The following is a 13546-nucleotide window of genomic DNA, read 5'->3' as shown; positions in this document are numbered from 1 at the left end:
CAGGTATCCTCACTTTGACTACAGTGACCATGAGATGATGTCGTGAGGGATGGAGGCAACTGGCTGATGTTGCCATGGTGACAGTGACTGGAAGGAAGCAGGAAGCTGACATAGCAGGAAGCACTGAAACTGGGTTGTAGCCATGGTGACAGTAACTGTGTGTGAATGTAGCAGGGAGCATGGCAACCAGGTGACATTGATATGGCATCAGTGACTGGGTGCTGCCATAGTAAGGAGCGTGGGAACCAGGTGTGCTCCTTTGTGGGTCCCTCTGCCTTAAGGGGGTCCCCTGCCCAGGCAGGGCCTTTCGCTGCATATCCATAGGAGGGAGCAGATCCCAGGTTCTCTCCCCCACCCTTAGTGCTCTGTTCAGAGGGGCACCTACTGACCCCGTGCTGTCTCGTGCCCCAGGTGTGCGGCCCCACGGTGCACCGGGCCTGCGGGGAGAACATGTACATCAATGGCTACTGCTTCCTTCTGGACCAGAGCCTCCGGCAGCTCCGGCGCATCCCGGATAGTCTGCCAGGTGAGGGGTGACGCAGCTGTGGGGTGGGGGACCTGTGCTCTGGGGTCATGGGTGGGTACATGGGCCATAGGAAGGTGGAGGGGAGATGGGTCCATTGGTCTCGCATGGTTTGGTATAGCAGGCTAGGTGAGTCCGTTGGTTTGATTCAAGATGTGAGTGGAAACCAGGAGCCAGGACTCCTGGGTTCCGTCCCAGCTCTGGGATGGGGATGGGGATGGGGGTGGGGTGTATTTTTCTCATTCCAGTGCATGTCATGCCCTACGCTCAGGACTCCTCAATGGCACGGATGGGATCATACTGCAACAGAGGGGCCCATTGGCTTGATCCTGGGTTGCAGGGAGGGGGCAGGATACCAAGTTAGATGGACCCATTGGTCTGGTCTAGCAATTTTTACCGGGTTTTCTCCATGTTTGTGGAGTTGAGTCAGGAGTCAAACGTATTTCTTTCCTGGACCCACCAGAGTGCCCCAAAAATGGCACAGACATAGTGCTCCTCATCGACGGCTCGAGCAGCATCAAACCTGTGGACTTTGGAAAGATGAAGACATTTCTCTCTGAGATCATGAAGCGTTTCCGCAGCACCAACACGCAGGTAACAGGCTGACCCCTGACTATTTACTCTGCCCCTCACAGTCAGGGCTGACCCCAATGCCCCAGTGTGGCGCTAGGGGGCGCTGTGCTGCAGGGAGCAGCAAGAAATTTTGCATGCAAAACCAGGAAAAAAAATCCCACAAAACAAGCTACATCCCGACCACCTGCCCCTGAGTCCGATTCCTGCTTTTCTGACCCTCCACCTCTGGGGTTGTTTTTCTCTCTTCTCCCCATCTCCTCCTGCAGTTCACCCTCAAGCAGTATACGCACAGATTTAGAGACCACTTCGACTTCTCAGAGTACAGGAGCAGTCGTGACCCTGATCAACTTCTCCAGGGGGTTGAGCAGCTTCATGGATTGACGTTCACGGCCAGCGCCATCCAGCAAGTGGTGTAGGTGTTGCCCTGCTCCCGGTACTGACGCCACAGGGAATGGGCTGCAAGGACATGGGAGCTAAGGGACAGGGACTCAGGACCCCTGGGTTCTATCCCCAGCTGTGGGAGGGGAATGGGGACTAGTAGGTTAAAGCAGGGTGGGAATGCTGGGAGCCAGGACTCTGGGGTTCTATTGCCAGCTCTGAGCCTCTGTTGCTGTGTGACTTTAAGCAAGTCACATCCCTGCCCTGTGCCTCAGTTTCCCCATCAGTAAACTGAGGACACTGACCTCCTTTGTTAAGGACTTTGAGATCTGTAAAGCCAAAGCAGTGGACGAGCACTAGGTGTTGTTACATATCAAAAACCCTCAGATGCATTCTTCATACCCCACTTTTCCAGGGAGGAGCTGTTCATCTCTGGGAGAGGCGCTCGGGATGAGGCCACCAAAGTTCTCATTGTGATCACAGATGGGAAGAAATTAAATGACCCGCTTTCTTATTCAGACGCCATCCCCGAGGCTGAGAGTGCTGGAATCATCCGCTACGCCATCGGGGTGAGCCACGGCTGTGCGGAGAACTAGTATGGATCTGAGCCCGTGTCCAGGTTCCCATCAGATAAGGGAGAAGAACTGACCCTGGATTAAGTATCAGAGGGGTAGCCGTGTTAGTCTGGATGTGTAAAAGCAGCAAAGAGTCCTGTGGCACCTTATAGACTAACAGACGTTTTGGAGCATGAGCTTTCATGGGTGAATACCCGCTTCGCTTGCATCTGATGAAGTGGGTATTCACACACGAAAGCTCATGCTCCAAAACGTCTGTGAGTTTATAAGGTGCCACATAACCCTGGGTTGTAACTGGGTCAACATGTGACATTATAAGAGAGCTGGAGCTCCTCTGTTGTTCAGGTTGAGCAGAGCTTTCTGGTTAAAGGTTGGGTTTTCTGCCTACCCTACGGTCCATGTGCTGACTCAGATTGCCATGAAATTTGGTATTCCTCGTGGGGAAGCAGGTTAGGATTAGTGATCCAAATTTGGGGTCACTTGAACAAGGGGCTCCTGAGATACAGCCCCCCCAGTTAAACAGCAAAATTACCTGGCTCTAATAAAGTTTTTTCTGCACACACCTGGGGCTCAAACAACAGCTCTGATCCTCCCCAAACTGGTGTCAGTCACTTGACATTTATCTCCATGAAACTGCTGAGCCAAAGAGATTGAAATGAGCCTCAGTAGCCTGATAAACGGCAAGTCTAGGTGACAAAATTAAGGGTACGTCTTCACTACCCGCCGCGCTCCCGTCGACTCCGGAACTCCACTGGAGCGAGTGGCGGTAGCGGAGTCGACGGGGGAGCCGCGGACGTCGATCCCACGCCATGAGGACGGGTAAGCAATTCGAGCTAAGGTACTTCGACTTCAGCTACGCTATTCACGTAGCTGAAGTTGCGTACCTTAGATCGTCCCCACCTCTAGTGTAGACCAGGCCTAAGTTGACTTAACTTACGTTGTCACACAGCCACCTCAGTAATTCAATCATTTTTTCATGTCCACACGATCGTTCTTCTGTCAGCAGTGCTTGTACCAGGGGTGCTAGTACCAACTTAACTGTCAGGGTGGGGCATGGTGGGGCACTGACAGCTGAATCCCCAGGGCCTGGGGCCAACAGCCAGTGCCCCAAGGCCAGGGGCGGCTCAAGCCATTTCGTCGCCCCAAGCACAGCAGGCATGCCTGCAGATGCTCCACCGAAGCCGCGGGACCAGCGGACCCTCCGCAGGCACGCCTGCGGGAGGTCCACCAGAGCCGCCTGCCGCCCTCCTGGTGACCGGCAGAGCGCCCCCCGCGGCATGCCGCCCCAAGCACGCGCTTGGCGCGCTGGGGTCTGGAGCCGCCCCTGCCCCAGGTGATATAAGCAACACAGTGCCTATATGGACACTGCACTGACCTGACTAAATTCAGCTAAGTGCACCGGCTCTGGCAGAAGTGGAGTTATGAAGTCCGTGTGGTGGACATGTTACATGGTGGGAGCTACATTTTAGCAAGGCTGCTTACAGAGTTAGGCTGAAGTAAGCCTTACATCAACAAACTCGGGTTTAGAGTCATAGAGTCCCAGGCCAGAAGGGAATTTTGCAACCATCTAGTCTGAGCTCCTGTGGGCCAGAGAACTGCCCCAAATAATCCCTGTTGGAACCAAAGCAGATCTCCTAGAAAACCAGCCAGTCTTGAGCTAAAAATTGTTAGGGATGGAGAATCCACCACAGCCCGTGGTGAGCTGCTCCAATGATTAATTCCCCTCATGGTTAAACCTGACACCTTCTTTCTAATCAGAATGGGTATAAATTCCGCTTCCAGCCATTGGACCTTGTTTGACCTTTGTCTGCTGCTTCTGTCAGGGCCAGCGACCGGGAGGTGCCTGACTCCACCACTGAACCGACTGCACGCAACCCAGACTAGCACGGTGGTCCCAGCCCTTCACTCCTTGCCCTGAGGCAACCCCCAGAGACAGTGCAGCACTCACCCCTCACTATGCCCTGGAGATTGAGTCATGCAGGGCCCAGAGTGCTGACAATCCCCATGGCAAGGAGACCCCTGTCCTCACTGCTGATACAACCCACACAGCTCGGTGTTGAAATGAGGCAGGCTCCAAAACTCCAGGCTCCAGCGGCCTCCCACTCATCAGAGCGGCACATGGCGCTGGCTGAGCAGTGCCTCTCTAGGGCCCAGCAGGGCTCGGGGCGGGTGGGTGTTGGTCCAGGGCTCTTGTCTGTGACTGACACCAATGCCCTGGTCTCCCCTGTACCTCCCTCTACTCTGTGAAGGTCGGCGAGGACTTCTTCAATGATACTGCCCAACAGGAGCTTCAGGAGATCGCCTCTGAGCCCACCAACGAGCACGTCTTCCAGGTGGACAATTTCGACGCCCTCCAGGGGATCCAGAGCCAGCTGCAAGAGAAGATCTTCGCCATCGAAGGTACCAGGGCCGGGGGAGGGGCCACACTGGCCCTGGGGCTCTAGAAATGGGTTTTCAAGGCTGAGATGGGACAGGGAGCAGCTGGGAATCCAGAGCTCAACTAGGCCCTGTTAGGCCTGAATAAAGATGTAGCACAAAACCAGTTATGCCCACCTGACTGAAGTCAGGCTAACAGAGGTTTCTGGGTAATCCCAGAGTGAAAAAATACTAAGAAGCAGCATTGTCTCACAAAGCCCTGGAAAAAAGTAAAATAAGTGACAAGTATCAGAGGGGTAGCCGTGTTAGTCTGGATCTGTAAAAGCAACAAAGAATCCTGTGGCACCTTATAGACTAACAGACGTTTTGCAGCATGAGCTTTCGTGGGTGAATACCCACTTCTTCGGATGCAAGTCTTGCATCCGAAGAAGTGGGTATTCACCCACGAAAGCTCATGCTGCAAAACGTCTGTTAGTCTATAAGGTGCCACAGGATTCTTTGTTGCTGTTAAAATAAGTGAGGGGCTGGTACCAGCTGTGTTGTGTTAAAAACAGTGTTTAAAGAACTAATAAAAAACACAAGCATCCCACAGTTCTAACTAACGCCCTGGTTTAGTGTTCGGTGTGTTTTTAACTCCCTTACATTCCTAACTTTTGGCGCTTGTTAAAATATTAACAATTTAATGCTGTAAAGACAAGGCATGCGTCTATATTAAAAGGTGTCTAATTTCTAGTTGTTAGACAAAGGGGGGTGGGTTGCTCAAGTAAATGATCTATAACGTAATAAAACTGTCTATATAGGCTAATACTAAGCCGAGCTGCTCTCTATTAATGCGTGCACTTGTCAATAAAGAGCTTTTAATCAGACCTTGCTGGTGTTGCCTGTCTCTCTGCAGTCAAACAACAAACTTCACTGTCGGGGGTTAAAGTCCCTAACAGCCCCAAATATTCTCTCTTTCTCCATCCAACATGTGTCCATTAATCTATCTCCCTAAATACCCCTGGTGCTTTTCTCATCCAGCCCCCTCCTCACACACACACACACACACACCCGGGCAGGGGACTGGCTGGCTCAAGGGGTTGAGGAATGGGATACAGGGCCTTTGCTCTAGGGGGCGCTGGATCCAATCCAGCCTCGAGGTGGGGAGAAGGGCTGGCTCAGGGAATGGGACATGGGGCCTTTACCTTCTGTGATGGTCTCTCCCGTCTCTGTCTGTCTGTTTCTGCCCCTAGGCACCCAGTCCCAGAACAGCAGCTCCTTCCAACTGGAGATGGCTCAGGAAGGATTCAGCTCCCTGCTGTCCCCTGTGAGTGACGCCTGGCCCCGGTGTGTGTCTCACGCTGCCGTGCGCTGGGGCCCTGACAGCGCTTTCATGCTATGCAGGAGCTAGTTCCCTTAGTGCTCACAGGGGAGACAACCCTTTAATAGCCCAGAGCGCTGCGGGAGCTGTGCAGAGGGCACTCTCCCCTCCCACTCAGGGTGGGAACTAGGAAGTTGTGTGGGGGCCCAGTAGGGGGTGCTCACTCCCCTGGCTGTCAGCACCAACCCCAGTGTCCCAGCACGATGCTAGGGAGCGCTGTGCTGCAGGTTCTGGCCTCGTCTAGTAAATACATTCTGCGCTGTCTGTTTCCTGTAATCAGTCCCCTTTGCCGTGTGTGTCGGTTTAGGATGGGCCTGTGCTGGGAGCGGTGGGAGCCTATGACTGGTCCGGTGGGATATACCTGTACGGGAGCGGCAGGAAGCCCAGCTTCATCAACGTATCCAGAACCTCCACTGACATGAATGATGCTTACCTCGGTAAGAACAAACCCACCGAGCTTCCCTTACCTATTTAAACAGCCCACATGCCCCACCCCAGAGCTGGCTGCATCTCAGTTCTGGACAAGTTCTGTGCAGCACTGTTGTACGGCTGTTTCCCATCTCACCTCCCGACGTCCCTCTCTTCCTTTGAGGTTATTCCTCTCAGGTCATCACAGCCAATGGGCAGAGCAGCTACGTGGTTGGGGCCCCTCGCTATCAACACACTGGCAAAGTTGTCCTGTTCAGTCGAGATACCAACAGTGGAAAATGGACACCCAGATCGGAGCAGTTGGGAGAGCAGGTATGGGGAGTGTTACAGTAAAGTGGAGTGTGGGTGTGAGAGAGAGACTGCTGGAGGAAGCCTGTAAGATTTTGATATCATGTAATATTTGTGTTTTGGCTTCATCTTCAGGAACGATTCAGTCAGAGAGCTCAGGCAGGGGATAAACTTGACTGGTTTAGGGAATTGCACCGCAGCTGACACTCAGCATCTCTCCAATATCCCACTGCTGTTACCTTCACTTAGGGTCTAGACAGATCTCATGAGACGGATACAGACAGAGGCCCAGATACACCAAGGGACTTAGGCATTGTGATGCTGCAGGGAGGCACCTACCCCTGCCAGCGATTCATGAAGCAAGGGAAGACTGGTGGTCTTCCTCCTAACCCACATTTCGGACCTCATCCAGTAGGCACCTTTAGAGCCACCAAGATCATCACAAACCAGCTGCAGGAGAAGAGGGAGGCCCCCCCTTATACCCTGGGGGAGACCTCACCTAGAACCTGGACAACCCCTGGTTTGAGTCCCTGCTCTTCCTGATGAGGAAAAAGGCTTTAATCAGGGCTCCGCCATCTCTCATGGAGTGTTCTGACCACGGGGCCGTAGGGTGGTTGTGATTTGCACACATTCTGCAGCCCAACTGATATTTAATTAGTCAACTAAAGTGGAACAATGTAAACAAGAGAGATGGAGGGAGCCCACAGCTGAGGGGTTAGAGCACTGACCTAAGAAATAGCAGACCCCTGTTCAACTCCTTCTCCTCTGACCACACATACCAGATGGTGCCCTGCAGGTGGAGCAGCCCCTATCTTCCCCCAGTTTGTGGATCATGCTGGGGTGTGGTGTGAAATGGGCAACTGGCTGCTTAGAGTAAGACAGCAGTGCACATTCCCTGCCCTTGAGTCAGCAACATAAGGAGCTTCTGCTGCAAAAACTTAGGCACCAAGTCAGGTTAGGCAGCTATAGGGGTCAGCAGCCGCCACGCAGAGGTTTTGTGGATCACAGTGTCAGCTAAGTCTGGGGGTTAGGCACATAAGTCCCTTTGTAGATCTGGGCCAGAGAGACTCGGGCAAGGAAATAACATTACTAGTGATATTAACAGTGTCTGTAAAAGATCACACTACACTAACAAAGTGAATTTCTCCAAGATCTAACTGTCTACACATTCCAGCTGAACAGAGCTTATAACAGTGACTCAGTCAGTGAATAAACTTTACTCGTGCTAGCACAACCTCTGAAAAGAATTGCATCATTACTAGCATTCAGCATCTCTCCAAGATCTAGCTGCCTATACATTACAGCGATAGCGCCACCTGCTGTGCAGCGGGAGGGTGAGTCTAAGGATGGAATGAGTATTGGGACTGAATCCTTATCCCCATAGCGTGAGAAGGGTCCCAGTGGGAGAAGGAGGAGGAAGTGACTAAATTGAAGGGGTGACTTATCTGCCTCTCCAGATTGGCTCATATTTCGGGGGTACACTGTGTGCTGTGGACCTCGACAGAGATGGGAACACGGACCTGGTTCTAATTGGAGCCCCCATGTACTATACACCTCAGAATGAAGGACGGGTCTATATCTGCCCCATTAACTGGCTGGTAAGAAAGAGAATGGAGCCTGGGGGAAGATGGATGGCCTGGGGTTCTTCTTGCCTGCACTGCCAGGGGGTTGTGATGCAGAGAAAATGAGAATGGGAACAGCAGGCACAGTGCTGCAGGGAGCAGGATGGGGGGGATCATGAGAGGACGCTCTTCCCTGCCAGTCAGTGCTGGCTCCCATGCTCCAGAGTGGTGCCAAGGGGCACTGTGCTGCATAGAGAGGGAAAGGTGGTCCTTTGGGGCGGGGGTACTCTCTGCTGGCTGCCAGTGCTGATCCTATCCCCATGTGTTTCTTTCAATGGGGCCTGCAGGGGGCGATGCAGAACTGCACCGAGACACTGCAGGGGCAGATAGGGAAGACGTTCGGGCGCTTTGGGGCCAGCATGTCTGAAATCGGGACATCAGCGGGGACGGACAGACGGACGTGGCCATCGGGGCCCCCATGGAGAACGACAATTGTGGGGCCTTGTACATCTTCCATGGGGAAAAGGGAGGCCTCAGTCCCCAGTACAGACAGGTGAGCCCAGCTCCTGCGGGAGGGGTCACCACTGATCCTGAAAGAGACATCATCATGGGGCCCCACGGCACCCTAGTGCCTATTAGCCTGTAGCAGCTGCTTCCCACCCCTCACCCTCTGCTGCCCCTAGTGCCCATTATACAGCACAGCCGCTCCTTCCCCACACACCCTCTGCTGCCCCTAGTGCCCATTATACAGTACAGCCGCCCTTCCTCCTCACCCTCTGCGGCCCCCTAGTGCCCATTATTCAGTACCGCCGCCTCTTCCCCACCCCTCACCCTCTGCTGCCCCCTAGTGCCCATTATACAGGACAGCCGCCCCTTCCCCACCCCTCACCCACCGCTGCCCCCAACGGCCCCTTATACAGAAAAGCCGCCCCTACCCCACCCCTCACCCTCTGCTGCCCCTAATGCCCATTATAAAGTATAGCCGCCCTTCCCACCCCTCACCCTCCGCTGCCCCTAGTGCCCATTATACAATACAGCTGCCCCTTCCCACCCCTCACCTCTGCTGCCCCCTAGTGCCCATTATACAGTACAGCCGCCCCTTCCCACCCCTCACCTCTGCTGCCCCTAGTGCACATTATACAGCACAGACGCCCCTTCCCCACCCCTCACCCTCCGCTGCCCTCTAGTGCCCATTATACAGCACAGCCACCTCTTCCCCACCCCTCACCCTCCGCTGCTCCCTAGTGCCCATTATACAGTACAGCCGCCCCTTGCCCACCCCTTACTGCTCTCTCTGCACCACAGCGCATCGAGGGGTCATTGTTTGCCGGAGATCTGCACTATTTTGGCCAGGCCGTCAGTGGTGGGACAGACCTGACAGGGGACGGACTCCCAGACATTGCGGTGGGGGCACAAGGGCAGGTCCTGCTGCTGAGGTGAGTTACTCTGTGTCGTTGCACTGCTCCACCTGACAGTCTCAGGCCTTATCTACAGTACAGAGTTTTTTTAATAAAAGTTATGTCAGTGATCAAGAAGCGCTATAATTTCATCGCTATTGCATGTTCACACTATGCTTATTGTGTTGGCAGAGCGCGTCCACACTTGGTGCTCTACCATTGACAGTGAGAGCAGTGCACTGCGTGGGTATCTATCCTAGTGTAGGACTCATCACATTCTGTAGCTAGGAGTTGTGGGAAGGTGGAGTGGATCACAGCGCCTCATGGGTGCTAGCTCAACGTCCCATGATGCTTTATTTTCTGTCCCAGCATTCCATGGTCCTCTGACCACTTTTAGTGGCATTTTTTAATGTCTCCTGTTTACTGTGCGCCCACAATCTCTATGTGAAAGGATGGATCCCACAATGCTCTCAACTGTTTTTATCACTGTTGTGAACACATCACGGCTGGTCATTCAGTACATCATGAGCACCCAATGTGAACAGGAATCAGAATTGCCTGACCTGCTGTGTGCCATGGAAAGAAGCAACACCAGATTACTTTTGGCATTCGTGGAGCAGCTGAACATGGTGGACCATCACTTTTGGGCTCAGGAAACAAGCACTGAGTGGTGGGATCGCATCATTGTACAGGTCTGGGATGACAACTGTGACTGCAGAACTTTCAGATGCAGAAAGCCACCTTCCTGGAATTGTGTGTGGAGCTTGCCCGAGCACTGCGGTGCAAGGACAGTGGATAACAAAATGAGAGCAGCCCTGTCAGTGGAGAAGTGTGTGGTGATTGCTTTGTGGAAACTGGCGAGTCCAGACTGCTACCAGTCACTCATGAATCAGTTTGGAGTTGAGAAGTCGACCGTGGGTGCTGTGTTAACATAAGTGTGCAGGGGCATTAATCGCAGCCTGGTATGAAGAACCATCACTCTTGGCAATGTGTGTGAAATAGTGGATGGCTTTGCAGACATGAGATTCGCAAACTGCAGCAGGGTGCACATTCCAATTTTGGCCCCAAACCATGTGATGGAGCACATCAATAGAAATGGGTACTTCTCCATGGTATTGCAGGTACTTGTTGATCACTGCAGCCATTTCACTGACATCAGGACAGGGTGGTCCAGGAAGGTGCATGATGCACGCCTCTTGAAGAACAGTGGTCTATACAGAAAGCTGCAAGCAGGGACTTCCTTTCCACACCAGAAGATTCCAGTGGGGGATGTTGAAATGCCCATAGTGATCCCCGGAAACCCAGCTTACCCCTTACTCCAATGGCTCATGAAGCCTTACACAGGAAACCGAGACAGCAGCAAGGAGTGCTTCAACAGTAGGATGACTAGATGCAGAATGACCTTGGAATGTGCTCTGGCAGATTAAAAGTGCGCTGATGATGCCTTTATGGCAGGTTAAATCTAAGTGAGAAAAAGATTTCAAAGGTCATAGCTGACTGCCGCACATTCCATTATCTTCTGGAGGCTAAGGGTGAAAATTTCCCCTTGGGGGGGAATGCTGAAGCAGATCACCTGGCTGCTAATTTTGAGCAGCCTGGTACCAGGTCTATTAGACTGGCACAATGGGGGAGGGGGGGACAGTTTGAATCAGGGAGGCTTTGAGGCAAGATTTTGAGATTGTGAACCAGTAATGTGTATTTCTATACAGCAATCTGCCATGCTTCATTAAACTCAATTATCTTATTTGGCCTCACACTTGTGATTCCTGACTGGGATTTGTAGTAAGCAAACTATTAGAATGCATGTATATGTTACTAGCAGCAACGATCCCTATGTGAACACATGGGTAGTCAGTGAATGGCAGGGTTGGGGACACTAGCCCTTGCTGAACCAGCCCCTTCTGCTCAGGGCCCTAACCCTCCCATCCCTCCCCCTTCCCTGGGCTGCCTCACTGCCTCCACCCTTGGAGCACCAGGTGGAGGCTGCCTCCAGGCTCGGAGTGCTAGGCATGCAGCGCACCCCATCCCAAGCCTCAGAGCACTTGGCGGGCAGGCAGTGTGCCCCCATAGCCTCAGCGCACTGGGCAGGTGTGCAGCATATTACCACTGAGCCCAGGAGTGGCAGGCAGGTGGGTAGTATGTCCCCCCCAGCCCAGGAGTGGTAGGCATGCAGGCACCATGTCTGTCCCCCAGTCCAGGAGTGATGGGCGAGGGGGCAGCTCATTTCCCCCGAGGCCTGGAGCACCAGTTGGGTGGGCAGTTCATTCTCCCTCAACCCCAGAGTGCCAGGCGGGTGGGAATCTTGCGCCTCCCCAACCCTGGAGCCCCAGGCGGACGACGCGCCCACCCCACCCGGGAGCACCTGCCTGGCAGCGCAGCCCCCCAACCCCTAGCGCTGGGCAGGTGATGCAAGCACCAGCTCCAGCTGGCTGCAGTCCGGCCCCTACTTGCCCAAGCCCCAGGCTGGGGCCCAGGCCAGGGGGAAGAGCCACAGCAGAGCACGGAGGGAAGCAGGAGGCAACATGGGAGTGAAGCAAGGGCAGGGCCATGCAGGACTGTCTGGGGAGGCTCAGCCTTCCCCGGCCTTTGATACCCGCTGCCCATGCGTGTAGGACACAAAGAACGATTGTTTATCTTCCAGAGAGTTTGTTTTTATTAAATGCCAGTTAACACACACAGAAGGCTTGGTGGGAAGGGAGATAAGAGTGCAGGGCAGGGGAGGCTCTCATAGCTGTGTGTATGTCCAGCTATTAATCTGGAAGCTGCCTGAAGGGTTGGAGCTAATGGAATCCCGAGACATTCCGGGAAGTTGCAAGGAATGTTTGGGAGGAGTTTGGGGAGGGCATGGAAAGCTGTTCTGTATCAGCAAGGGGAGGGGGGAAGAGTTAATCTGCATATATTCTGCCTGGAGTGTGATCAGGGACTTAGCATCTCTGTTTGCTCCTCCATCACTTTTATCATCCTCTCATGGGCCTATAGAATGCTCTTCTCACACCCCTTTCTGTCCCGTCTTCCCATTTCTCTCAGCACCATGTGTTCTTTTCTTTCTGACTCAGCGGATTGGAGCACCTCTCTCAACCTGTCCTCCTTGCTCCACCTTGGTTGCTTCCTTATGTGGCATAGGTGCTCTGCCAGTCAGGGGCGGCTCTAGCTTTTTGGCCGCCCCAAGCAGTCATGCGCGGGAGGCGCCCCGGAGCCGCGGGAGCAGCGGACCTCCCGCGGGCATGACTGCAGAGGGACCGCTGGTCCCGCGTGGCTCGGCTGGACCTCCCGCGGCTGCGGACGGCTCGCGGGTCCGGCGGCTCCACTTGAGCTGCCGCAGTCATGGCTGCGGGAGGTCCAGCCGAGCCGCGGGACAAGCCCCCCTCCGCAGTCATGCCTGCAGCAGGTCCAGTCGTCCCGGGGCTCCGGTGGACCTCCCGCAGGCATGACTGCGGCAGGTCCGCCGGCCCAGCCTGCCGCCCCCCCCTACATTTTGCCGCCCTAGGCACCAGCTTGTTTTGCTGGTGCCTAGAGCCGCCCCTGCTGCCAGTGTGTAGTGGGGGTTCCTTGAATGCCACATCTGCAGATGCACAAGAAACAATGCACAGAAGCATGATTGTTAGTTCATGCACAGTATTGAATCATTACAGTAAAATACACCTCTTGTAACATACCAATCACTGTCACAATGTCCCTTGGCAAGCGCACATCTCAACAAACATCTTAAATATGGTGAGTATGGCCTAGGTAGGGGGGTGGACATTCAAAATGGGGCAAAGGGTGTTAATATTTTCAAAGGATCAGTGAAGGCGACTGGGGACAATATTGTAAGTTGTGCCACCATTTTCCACAGGCAGGGGTCATTGAAGCTGATATCGCACTCCTGAGGGTAAGCAAGGGCACATCTACTGCATGTCTCCAGGTTGAGACCCGGTCCCTATGCTGCTCACCCATGTGCCTCTTTGGTCCCTGCACTAGTGATTGCCGAGTGGTGCGGGAAAGGGGGAAGGGACAAAGCAGATTTGCCAAGGAACCTTTGGCAGAGGATTGGCAAGTACCTCCAGGGTAGTTTCCTAGAGATCTCTCTGGAGGATTCCCATAAA

At 53.8% G+C, this 13546-nt stretch overlaps 1 pseudogene; it reads left to right on the top strand.

Moving 5' to 3' along the window:
- Positions 1-13546, top strand: part of LOC120403128 — a 93786-nt pseudogene that overhangs the window by 69590 nt on the left and 10650 nt on the right.

Source organism: Mauremys reevesii, linkage group 4 (assembly GCF_016161935.1).
Source record: "Mauremys reevesii isolate NIE-2019 linkage group 4, ASM1616193v1, whole genome shotgun sequence".
Taxonomy (NCBI): domain Eukaryota; kingdom Metazoa; phylum Chordata; order Testudines; family Geoemydidae; genus Mauremys; species Mauremys reevesii.
This window is presented reverse-complemented; position numbering and strand designations above follow the sequence as displayed.